This window comes from Toxorhynchites rutilus, chromosome 2, assembly GCF_029784135.1.
Source record: "Toxorhynchites rutilus septentrionalis strain SRP chromosome 2, ASM2978413v1, whole genome shotgun sequence".
NCBI lineage: Eukaryota > Metazoa > Arthropoda > Insecta > Diptera > Culicidae > Toxorhynchites > Toxorhynchites rutilus.
Genome location: NC_073745.1, coordinates 134778493 through 134791548, shown reverse-complemented (window position 1 = coordinate 134791548; position 13056 = coordinate 134778493). Strand labels below are relative to the sequence as shown.

Below are 13056 nucleotides of genomic sequence, written 5' to 3'. Positions count from 1 at the left end.
GAATCGGTTCTTATGTTCTGTTTATCTTAGTCTTTTTAGGAAGAATACTTCAGTTGCCATAAATTTAAACTTCATTTCTATTATTATTGATTGTATTTGTTTTTCATAGTTTTCATGGTCTAGGAATCAAGGGTGCTATATTTTTTAATATTTTTTCATGAAAGCTGAGAATTTTTTACATAAAATATGTAGCCCCCCTTTTTCGTATTCTCAACATTCATAACTTTTGAACTGCTAAACCGATTTAGATGATCGATATATCAAATTAAAGCCAATGAGCTTTGCTTCTTTGGAAAGATATTACATTTGCGAAGGAAATGAATCTTAACTTAAAAAAGAGAAGAACACATCTCAGTGAAATATTTTGTCTAAAAAATCATCAGTTTCCTAAAAAAAATTTAAAAAAAATATCCTTGGTCCCGAGACCACGAAAACTATGATAAACAAATACAATCACTAATAACGGAAACAAAGTTTAGATTTTCTGCAGCTGAAGTATTTTTCCTAAAATGACGAGGTGATTGACTTTAATTTGATATGTCAATCATTAGAATCGGCCCAGTAGTTAAAAAGTTATAAGTTTTTGAAAAAGTCAATTTTGGAAAAAAGTTATTTTTCGGACCACCCTAAAACGGAAATGGTCACCCTAACGAAAACATATAAAAATACGGGTCTATTTGTTTGCGATAAAGAACAAATCTACCACTTTTCACGAAAATCTGAGAACCACTATATCGGTTTGGCATGGAATGGCTGTATGATTCTCGTGTTCATCGTATTATTCTCGTGAGAGAACGAATGAATCACAAATAATCCCTCTTCAGCTGATTCTAAGGAATCAAGTAAACTATCGACTCTCTCCGAGGCAGGAATGGTAAAAAATCACATTCAACGATCAATGAATAAGTATATTCCTCTAGTCGGATGTTTTTAAATCACCCCCAGCAGGCGAGGCTCTTTTATTCTTCATATGTACACATCATATATGAGAGAATACTTGGAACGGTGAGCTACCAAGATCTCAAAAAAGCAATATGAGAGCGGAATCCCCACTGCTTGCACTCTCGAAGCATTACTTCTACTACTCAAGTTTTATCGTGAGTGCAAGCCACAAACGATTAATCCCATTCCATAGAGCGGATGATGAGTTCTTGATCGGAAAGTGTAACAAGAGACGATCAAGAAATCTTTCGACACTCATCGAGGGATTTTTAATTCTCTATTGCACAGACCGCAGTGAGTGGCTGACTCAGTCTCGTGCCGATTTTATTTTGCTGTCGTCTCCCGCCCGATAAACAGCAGACGGGTAATGGATGCAATTGATTAATTTTATTACCAGCAGATTTGGGCGAATCTCATCCCGCCCAAAATCGTTTTTAGATTCCAATAGTTCTGAACATTCACATTTCTCTCCAAATAATTTTTCCAATAGTAATTCAATTAGTGACTTCACGAAACACCTTTCGAATTCGATTGAATTTCAGACCCTTTTTTATTTTGTAGATAAAACGGATCACATATTTGATTCTGTGTGGTTACGTTCTTCGTTGCGAATAAATGTAATGAAATAGTATGGACGTATGATATTCATGTATCGTGGACTTCCGACATATGTGGCAGTAGATTTATCGAACGACTAATGTTTTTTTTATATCCCTTCAAACTTGTTGCATCTCTCAAGTGTACATACTGTTTTGACCGCAGATTTGCATGGTTGAATCTGGTTAATTTCAGGTATTCAGTCTTCATATTGTCGAATGAATACTGTTGGAACAATAGGTATAGCAGCAAATGATTATCAACATCCTACCTTATCATCAAACGGTATACGAATAATTTCAGTGAACTGACTGCATTGGAATATATGCTTTGTGAGGACCACACAATTACTATCAGAGCGAATAAATGTCCGTCTGGAAGTCATGAACATCAATTCAATGTGCCCAAGATAAATTTATCCTTTGAAGGTCATTAACCTTTCTAAAGATGATCAGATGGAATATATTCCAATGTAGTCTGGAATAACCTGTCCAACACCTTATGATCGTAATATTGTTTTTGCTATTATTCTGATGTTTCATAACACGACACTCTATTGATTATTCGCCTAAAATTAATAAAAAATATCCTTGAAGTTAGCCTACGGTTTTAGTAGCAGTGCAATATGGTGAGCCAGTCTCAGGATAAGAAAACATTTAAAAATAAAGCTTTTTTTTTTTTTGAATGAGTCAATAGTAAAACAAAACGTCAAAAAATTTCTCAGCTTTGTGATACAGATAATCATTATCCATTTGAGTTGTATGAGTATTCCATCCCCCCACAAACTGTGGATAGTCTATCTGCATACAAATTATGTAGAGTTCCACAATCCAAAAAAGTTATGAGCAAATATTTACGTGCTTACACAAAAAAAAACACATGTTGACATATTTGCGCTAATTTATGTTTTTTGATTAATTCAAGGTACTCAAGGTCTTTTCTAGACACCAGTTTACTCGGCCCCGAAAAAAGTGGTCTGTATTTGGGCAGGCGGAAAAATATATCTCGCAAGACTACGTGTTCGATGTCGTAATAGCCTTGGCCAATAACGCATTTACATTAACTCATAAAATTTGTGATTTGAGGGGGATTATTGTTTGTAGTCTCTTGATTAATTTAAACACCATCTGAGAAATCCTCTGTGAAACATGGAACATTAAAGTCGTCCTAGCTGCTGTAGCGCATTTTTTTATTTTACCCAGTTTCATCGAAGTAAACGCGCTAGGAAAGGAAAATTGAACACCCGGACGAGAGAGCGAGAATCGTAAAGCGTACGTCATAGAGACACTCATTCCCATGCAGCAAATTCTTGCTAGGAGTTGAAAACAAAACGAGGAAGGAGAGTAACTCAATTGTTCGAACTAGTTTCAGTCTAGCAATGCTTTGGTCAACTCAGAGTTACCAAGAGAAAATCATTTGGTTATGATGGGTGAGGATTAATAGTTAGTCGCAGTTTGCACAGATTGCGATCTGTGCAGTTTGCGATTAATCGTAAATCACATCATGCTCCCTTGTTTTCCATCCTTGCTCCGAGGCCACTTTCTACTTAAAAAAAGTGTTTGAAAACACTCTCTAATGAGAGCCAACGCATGGCTGACGAGTGTAGCATTTTCGTAAACGTAAACGTAAAATGCAAAAAAAAACAAACTGGATAAAACTGTAAACTGTTAAAATAACTGGTAATATCCAGGAGAAACTGGAAGGTTGGCAACTTTGACTGTAACTTCGCTAATTTTGCAGCATGTACTTATGTGAACAGATAAATTTTCTGTATAGAGTGTCACCAAAATCTGTGCAAAATTTTATACTGATACATTCAGCAGTATTTTTTCTTCTGATTGATCAATGTTTTGGAGTCATAGGAGTACTTCGATACATATTGTATTAGTAGTGAAAAGTTTATGCTGGTGAACTACAAATCTGTAAGTAAAATAGTCTAAACTATTAAAACATGTTGCTCCAGAACGGTTTATATCTCAAGTGTTTTTTTTCATGATGTAAAACAAGTTTTCAAAAACTTCTAAAACTCTGGCGTTGCTTTTTGCTCTGCTATTGTTTTCGGCAACTATAACATGTAATATCAGATACATTATCGCTCTTTACATATGTTTTTACTGAATAAATCAAAATATCGTACCAAAAATCGTAATTGTCCTAAGGTAGTGAATGAGCGTCGGTACTTTTTTTTTGGCTGTGCATAACTTTTATTTTCATCTCCCAGAGTATTTAAGGGGTTTCCGTAGCTATAGTTATTATGCGCTTACTAAGCGAACGACCGTGGGTTCAATCTCAGGATCCTCCATTGATCAATCTTCTAATTGGCCTTTTTCAAAGCTAATAGCGAATGAACTTTGAAGTTTTAAGCCTCTATAATAGAAAAAAAACAATCAATCAATCCCAGATTATATACTTGACAGATTCAAAGATCTTGCTTCAATGGCACATTGAATCTCCAGCAGTCGCTGTTTAGAATGGCTTCTTGATGCTTCTTTATAACACAAGGCAATTCATCTTTTTTCCAACGAAACGACAACATAACTTCAGCTCGCTGTCACTTTTTTCGCTTACTTCCACGCGCAAAGTTGACAAAGGCGGCTTAATCGTTTAAGGAGAGATTTAATGACCCATCAAAATAATCTCGGCGTATTATTACTGCAGTCGCTTTTAAGCACTTCCAGCTTGACAATTCATAGCTGCCTCTGCCCCTTAACGGCTGGCTAGCTGGTGCTCCTTATAAACGTCCAGCGCTGCCACAACATTAATGAAAGTATAACGTCCTTGGCTGAAGCGCGACAAGCCCCACACCAGCTGTTGGTGTCATTAATGTCTCGCGCTTCATCACCAATAATGTCCCGGTTTCTTTTCCCTGTTCCCCCCTCGTTGCTCCATCCCTCTGGCGACGTCGCAGACAGCTGACAGATGAGCGGAAAGGAGACAACTCTGTGCCGACACACCGCACTAACCGTATGAAAACTGTGGCGGAACATTAATGGGAATAAGTTTTTACGGTATCACTAAATTGATTTATTTTTCCGGAGTTTGTCACTCTCACGTTACTTGCTAGCTCACAAGAGTAAGTCGCAGCGCGGAGGAGAAAACTTAATTAATTAGAGCTCATACAAATATGCTCATGATAACATACGGTTTCCGATGTGTGCTTACGAAGTGCAATTCCCATGGAAGCACACGCGTTTCGCCCTTCTCTTAAAACACACCTGGACACCGAAACGTGCAATAAATTGCTCCAATCTATTCACTCAGTATTCTCGGAAATTTCAACAAGCACTAGCCTAAGTGTCCCTCTGGAATGCGTCCAATATGTCGTGGCGGATAAAAATCGCAAACATTCCGCACTTGTCAGCGCAGACATTTTTCTTCCTCATGTTGATTACCCGTATCCATCCTGGCCACCTTCCGCTGTCGGCCAGAGCTCGTATCTGCAATTTTTCTTTTCTCCAAACTCTGAAACATATGAAACATAATGTTTTGAGGCAAAAAAAATGACGAGCCAGATGCTGTGCGGCTATGCGTCGTAACAACGTGAGATGTGTTTATTTGGGGAGACACATATCTGTCGCGGAGAACATTACGGTTATCCCGTGCGTTGACTGAGGAAGTGACTTTATTATGGGCCAGCGAAAGAATACATTTAATTATTCAATTCTGCTGAGTGAAGAGCTGCTTTTTTCTGTGCTGGACCAGATTACAGCTCATCATTACCAATGATGAAACGGCTTCTGAGTTCAATGTTTTTTCTCTGATGAGTCGTATTCGGGAGATAGCAGAATTCGACGTAGAAAAATTGAGTCGGTAAATCAAAATGATGTTGTTTTCATTGGCGCTCTGTGGTCATTAATATCCGGACTGAACCCTGGAAGCGTGCCTCGCCTGTTTCACATACACATGTTCTTCTTCGTTTGGTGAGTGTGTGTATTCTGTTGCCGGGGAGTGATTTTGACGGCACGGGACTCGTAGATTGAAAATGATATACGGCAGTAGAGTCTGCCGGAGCATACGTGGAGCAATTAGGATCTAGCATAGATCTGAAATTTATGGTAATTTGGGAAACTCCTAAACACGCTACTTCTGCTGCCCTTTGGTCGGGTTTCCTCTACATGATATATTTAAATTCAGATATCCTCTTTGATAAATCGTTCTCCGGGCGTTTGGATCCGTCATAATGTTATGGTTCTTAATCTATTTATGCTTCAATAAATGCTACGATTTATTGCCATAGCGATTTTTGTGTTTCTGTGCTTTATCGTCAATCGTGAATTTATTGCGACTAATATTAGTTGTGCTGATGATTGTTCCAAAGAAAATTAACTGTTCCCAATGGGATTGAAACATTTTAAGCGTTTTGATGAATATTTGTTCAATACTGAACAGAACTATCATAACCAGGTATGGGCAAAATCGCATCGAAATTCGTTCAACAACACTCATTCACAGATAAAACTCACCCTTCTATTCTCCGTTTATGCCTCACTTTATTTGAGACAGAAAACATTCACCTTTCCTCTTCGCAAAGTTCATTCTCGATTAGAACGGAAAAATACTGTCTCGATTCTGCTCTTCTATTCTCAGACTAGCGGCCCAATTCTATGTTTTAATAAGTTTACCGCAAAGTCATTGGAATAGCTTTGCTGTTGCACTCAAACAGACTCTCGCAACTTATTTTCTTTTCTTTTATTCAATGTTTCTTTTTTAGTCCAAATATCTCTATGTCTCGAACATCTACTCTTTCTCTGCGATCAATTGTTGCTCTTCCAATTTTGACTTTGAAATTCAACTCTCTACTCTTCATTTCCTACTATCTACTCTATACTTTGTTCTCTCTTCTCTTCTCTCTGCTCTTCATTTTAAACTTTCCACTTTCTCTCCACTCTCACTACTCTCTACTCTCTACTCTTTCTACTCTCTACTTTCTCTAATCTCTTTACTTTCTACTCTCTACTCTCTCCTCCCTACTCTCTCTACTCTCTACTGTCTCTACTCTCTCCTCTCTCCTTTCTACTCTCTCCTTTCCACTCTCTCTACTCTCTACTCGCTGCTCTAAAAAAACGCACACACAAACACATACACGCACATGCACGCACAAATGAACACATGTACACACGCAGACGCGCACAGTCTCACACACAAAAAAACGCATCGCAGCTGCTGACCAATCAACTAACCAACAACACACTCCCGCAGACGCACACACTCTCTCACACAAAAAACGCATCGCAGCTGCTCACTCTCTCACTATGTTTGTGTTTACGTCAAGAATACGAACATTTACGACCGTTTACGACTGTTCACGACGACCGCGCTTTATTTTTTAGCGATTTTATTTATAGTAAGAAAATGACGTATCGTAGTAATAACAAAACAAACAACCCCCGCTCCACAAACCGTAATCCCCTTCTTATTGAAGTGATGATGTTGCTTCACCTGTTCTACATTGATATAAGCGCCTTGCCACCAACTAACCAAAACGCACATACACACGTACACGCACACACACACACGCACACACAAACACATACACGCACAAACGAACACATGCACACACGCAGACGCGCACACTTCGCGCAGTGATAAAATGAACAAACTGTTGTGTGCTGTATGCTGGGGGGACGGGGCAGTGTTATACACACTGCGTACTGCGGGTGCTGGCTCGTTCTCACACAAAAAACACATCGCAGCTGCTCGCTCTCTCACTCTGTTTGTGTTTACGTCAAGAATACGACCATTTACGACCGTTTACGACTGTTCACGACGACCGCGCTTTATTTTTTTGCGATTTTATTTATAGTAAGATATTTTTGCATTCCCTCATTTGTCTCTCGGAATGATGGTGATAGAATCAAACTGGAAACTTTTGCTTGAGCCAGCGAGTGTATCTGTAAAATCATTCGTTTTTCACTCAAATAGCAATCATTGAGCCTCGATCGCGACTGTAGAATATAGGTAGATAGTTGAAATCGAGTTGTTTCCTGTGCACTATTGCAATATTTTTTATTTCTAGTATGAAACGATCTAAGCCAACGCAAAAGACCATATTAACGCAAGTTATTGATGAGCGGGAAGGTTTTTTTTTTATCTGTTTTATAGTGATTTTCAACTCATTTGGCTGGTTCGTCACTTTTTACTTCCATTTTTGGAAGAATGTCGGGAGTGAGAATTGAACTCGTGACCTTCAGCGTGAGAGGCATGGATGTTACCACTACGCCAGATCGCCTCCACAAGAGCGGGAAGGTGGATTTCATGTGCATTTGAATGTTGACAAAGAAAAGAGTACAAGGGAAAATAAAATCATACATACAAGCAGATTCAATCTATTTTGGCTCACTTATTATTTTGTTTCGTGCGATCCTTCCAAAGGAATTCATTCATTGAATGTTGTTTTCCAACTTTCTTTTGTTATGTTTTCTATCAGTCCCGAATGAAGATAGACGGGGAGTGTAAAATGATTCATCGTGCAATCTCACGATTGTTTGCTGCATTCTTTTCGCCATGATTATTCCAAGCAGATACAAGAATGATTTATAATCAGGTGTGGATAAATGAGCGAATGAACTTTTCTATACTTGATCATAACCTTTTTTGTGTTAATTTTGAGTTTGTAATTGTATCCAACCATATTAAAGAGGTTTAACATGGTTTTTGTGCAATGTAATTTCCGCGATTTCATCGATAATTTTGACAACCAGAAACTAGAGACCAGGGACCAGGGACATCTTTCAAATCAAAATTACCAAAGCGAACTCGAGAAAACCAAACATGCGCATAATTGGTTATTACCGTATTAGGGCCATAAATGGTTTGCGTTGCGGCAACATGAAAACCAATCGAAATATTAGAAAACTGTAATTTAACATCCAATCTGTTTTACGAATATCGTTATTACTCATAACAATAATAGTAATACTAACTTTTTTTTCTATTTTTTCAGGTGTGTTCCATTAAAGTACTTCATCACCTCAGGACACATCGACTGTGTTTTGAGTGGCAATTTCAATAAAATATCAGGTACCTGTATAATTGGACTAAAATTTTCTTATCGTACAATTTAATTCTTGGTGACATACAGCGTTTCCGATAGTTATGCCTTCTGATGTTTTAATTAATCGTGGTGTCTGTTCGCTCATCGACGGAAACCATGATGATATAAGGACCGTATCGTTAATTATGGGTACGCTCAAAACACAGCTTTATTTCAAATATTGCATTTATTTTTCAGTTCTGATATCAAAATATTGTATCTTATGAATGAAAGAAAGGAGTAACAGTAAAAAATAATCAAGATTCTGATTTTCGCGCCAATGATCGCACCTGCTTCTTGATGTCCCTCATTAGGTTCTGGACAACCGTCTCATCGACTTGTTTGCTCACATTTATCCAATCCTTTTTGAACTGCTCAAGGTCATCGGCTGCCTTGTCCTTCTTCCGCAGTCGTCCCTTCATCAAAGCCCAAAATTTTTCAATAGGTCTTATTTGCGGACAATTTGGAGGATTCATCTCCTTTTCCACAAAATCGACATTATTCTCGCGATACCAATCCAAGGTCAAACGTGCATAGTGGCATGATGCCAAATCAGGCCAAAATAGTGTCGGACCAGTGTGCTTTCGGATGAGCGGTAACACACGCTTTTGGAGACATTCTTTCCGGTAAATTTCACCATTCATATTCCCGAGAGTGAAGAAAGGAGATGATTTCATGCCACATTGACAAACAGCTTGCCAAACCAGCACTTTCTTACCGAATTTTTCGCAAAAAATTGACTTCTCCGCGTTCGGGACATCTGTTCCTTGCTTTACAGTGTAAAACTGTGCCCCAGGAAGAGTTTTGTAGTCCAGTTTGACGTAGGTTTCATCATCCATGACGATGCACAGTTCGCGTTTGCTTAAAATCCCATCGTAAAGCTTACGGGCACGGGTTTTCACGGAACTTGCCTGAATTTGGCTGCGTTTGGGACATTTTTGCTTTCTATATGCCTTCAGTGAGTTACGTTCTTTGGCACGTTGAACCATACCGATTGATGTTCCACACTTTTTTGCGCAATCCCGTATCGATAATTCCTTTTTTCTTTCAAATTGCCTGCAAATCTTTTTATCCAAGTTTGGCTTGGATGGCCCAGGTTTTCTGCCGCGACCGGGTAGATCCTTCAATGTATTATACATACCAAATCGCTTGATAGCGTTTTGGACCGCATGGACGCTTACTCCTTCCGCCTTCGCCAATTTTCTCATTGATATTCCTGTTTCGGAGCAGTATCTGGTCACAATGGATTTTCGTTTTTCTTCTGTTAGCCCTCTCATGATTGCACTTTTAGGAAAAAACGATCTTTTAACAATGCTAACTGAACGCTAACTGTGTCAACAACAGGAGAAAAATAAACAGCTGTCAAAACAAGCTATAGTCTTTTTCAGACGGAGACTCTAAGGCGTACCCATAAATAACGATACGGTCCTTATTAGGCTGTCAAAAGAGTACTGCGGTATTTTTTTTGAATTTTCATTTGTTCATAAAATTAGTTACAATCATCTGTTTTAAGTCAAATATGCGCCGTTTTGTTCGATGACTTGTTCCCAACGAGATGCCAACTTCATAATACCCCTGTTATAAAAGCCCGCTTCCTTATTGGCAAAAAACTCGGATAGCCAATTTTCACAGGCCTCTTTTGTGGCTAACTTCTGACTACCTAGCTCGTTCTCCATGGACAAAAACAGGTGGTAATCACTTGGTGCAAGGTTCGGACTATACGGCGGATGCAAATGAACCTCCTATCCGAGCTCCCGGAGCTTCTGGCGCGTCACCAAAGAAGTGTGTGGCCTGGCGTTGTCCTGATGGAAGACAATGCGGCCTCTGTTTATCAAAGATGGCCTCTTCTTCATGAGTGCTACCTTCAAGCGGTCCAGTTGTTGGCAGTACAGGTCCGAATTGAGCGTTTGGCCATAGGGAAGCAGCTCATAATAGATTATTCCTTGACAATCCCACCAAACACACAGCAGAACCTTCCTGGCCGTTAATGAGGGCTTGGTCACCGTCTGAGCCGCTTCAGCGGGCATCGACCACGACCGTTTGCGCTTCACGTTGTCGTAAGTGACCCACTTTTCATCGCCAGTCACCATCCGCTTCAGAAACGGGTCGATTTTGTTGCGATTCAGCAGCGATTCACATGCGTCGATACGGTCAAAGATGTTTTTTTGCGTCAACGTGTGTGGCACCCATACATCGAGCAGCTTTGTGAATCCAAGCTTCTTCAAATGGTTAATAACGGTTTGATGACTTATCCCCAGCTCTTGGCCGATGCTACGGCTGCTACTATGCCGGTCTTTCTCGGCTAATTCAGCGATTTTGTCGCAATTTTCGACGACAGGCCTTCCGGAGCGTGGCGCATCTTCGACGACCTCTACATCAGAACGAAAACGTTGAAACCATCGTTGTGCGGTGGAAATGGAAACTGTATCGGGTCCATAAACTGCACAAATTTTATTGGCAGCTTGAGATGCATTTTTTGCCTTTGTCATAGTAGTACTGTAAAATATGTCGGATTTTCTCTTTATTTTGCTCCATATTTGCGACACTATAACTCACGAACGACTTAACCAAACAAAACACTGTCAAGGTCTATATTATAGCGTGCAAAAATACCTTTCCAAAAAGCTATAGTATAACTCGATACAATGAATACAACTAGAACTACACGCTTACAACGACCACTCGCGGAAATACCGCAGGACTTTTTTGACAGCCTAATATATGAACTTCAATTCCTTAGGCATTAATTCCACCAGCTGAGGATCGCTGCATGATACTGTGCCATTTAATCGACCGACTCTTCTGCCGGATTTTTAATCTGTTGAAACATTTTCATCAAATTTTCAACGAAACAAACCAGAACGACATTAAATTTCGTTTCAGTGATAACGTATGTTTCGCGAGGAAAAATATAACTAAAATATAAACGCTCTCAAAAGTTCTCGATTGTAGTGCTTCAGAACGCCCCAGTGGGGATGTCAAATCGCATCTCGTTCCTACATCGCAATCCGCTATCCATCTACTGGCAGCGTTCCAACCGCCGGGCACAGCTGTCACACCGATAGTGGCATAGTTCGAATTTAATAAGATTGCCAGCCTGCAGCTGTATGTTATGATAGTTTCCTTATTGAGATTTGGGTGATAAATTGCAGAGTCGTGCGGACGCGGTTCGACTTTTTCGAAGTTCTTTCTTTGTTATGATTTGCACTTGTGTTTATGTTTATTGATGGAAAAATTTAAACAATTTTCAAGAAATATTACTAACATTAATCATTTTAGAACCAAATTTTGGCTTCAGGATGTTTCTTACTGGAATGGACTAACTTTTGTTATACTTCTCTTCTTTTCTCCTTCTCTCCTTTTCTCCTTCTCTCCTTCTCTCCTTCTCTCCTTCTCTCCTTCTCTCCTTCTCTCCTTCTCTCCTTCTCTCCTTCTCTCCTTCTCTCCTTCTCTCCTTCTCTCCTTCTCTCCTTCTCTCCTTCTCTCCTTCTCTCCTTCTCTCCTTCTCTCCTTCTCTCCTTCTCTCCTTCTCTCCTTCTCTCCTTCTCTCCTTCTCTCCTTCTCTCCTCTCTTTCTCTCTTTCTCTCCTTCTCTCCTTCTCTCCTTCTCTCCTTCTCTCCTTCTCTCCTTCTCTCCTTCTCTCCTTCTCTACTTCTCTCCTTCTCTCCTTCTCTCCTTCTCTCCTTCTCTCCTTCTCCCCTTCTCTCCTTCTCTCCTTCTCTCCTTCTCTCCTTCTCTCCTTCTCTCCTTCTCTCCTTCTCTCCTTCTCTCCTTCTCTCCTTCCTTCCTTCTCTCCTTCTTTCCTTCTCTCCTTCCTTCCTTCTCTCCTTCCTTCCTTCTCTCCTTCCTTCCTTCTCTCCTTCCTTCCTTCTCTCCTTCCTTCCATCTCTCCTTCTTTCCTTCTCTTCTTATCTCCATCTTTTCCTTGTTCAATATATTTGGTTGGGGAGAGAGTAATCCATTATTTTTGGGTGAAATTCAAAACTATTTTTAATATGCATATAAACAATTTTTAATATTTTTAATTGTCCGATTTCAGTAAAATATGCACCGTTTTGGTGTAAAATTTGTTTCTTTCTAAAGGTAGTATCATAATGTCTCTATCTTGGTCTTGGCCGTTATTGACGAAAAATTCTAGCAATAGATTTTTACAGTCTTTTTTTGATCCCAATTTTTTATCACTCTGGAAATTTTGCAATGCGAGAAAAATGTGGTAATCGCTTGGTGCCAGGTCCAGACTACGAAGGCAGTCCGATAAGTACTTAGCCTACCAGAAAAAGGAGAAGGGTCTGAGCCTAGGGGCACGGACGGAAGTTTGACGTAGGACTGTGATCGTTCAGAACACTTGGTTATTTTAAAGGTAATTCTTTTCATTGTTCAGAAATCTGTTATTTTAACTCTTTTGAAACTCTATATAGTAGCCCTGAAAAGGGCCGTTTGTTGTATGTGCTCATAACCTTCAAACGGTTTGTAACGAACAAAAA

General features: G+C 39.5%; 1 protein-coding gene across 10 annotated transcripts in view; it reads left to right on the top strand.

Moving 5' to 3' along the window:
• LOC129770468 (fat-like cadherin-related tumor suppressor homolog) overlaps positions 1 to 13056 on the top strand; it is a 576674-nt gene that overhangs the window by 221022 nt on the left and 342596 nt on the right. Inside the window, exon 3 of one of the 10 annotated variants that reach the window (XM_055773313.1) lies at positions 8483 to 8559. The exons of the other annotated variants lie outside the window; for them this stretch is intronic. The gene's annotated coding sequence lies outside the window, so the exon portion shown is untranslated. The remainder of the gene's footprint in view (positions 1 to 8482; positions 8560 to 13056) is intronic. 10 annotated transcript variants of the gene reach the window in all.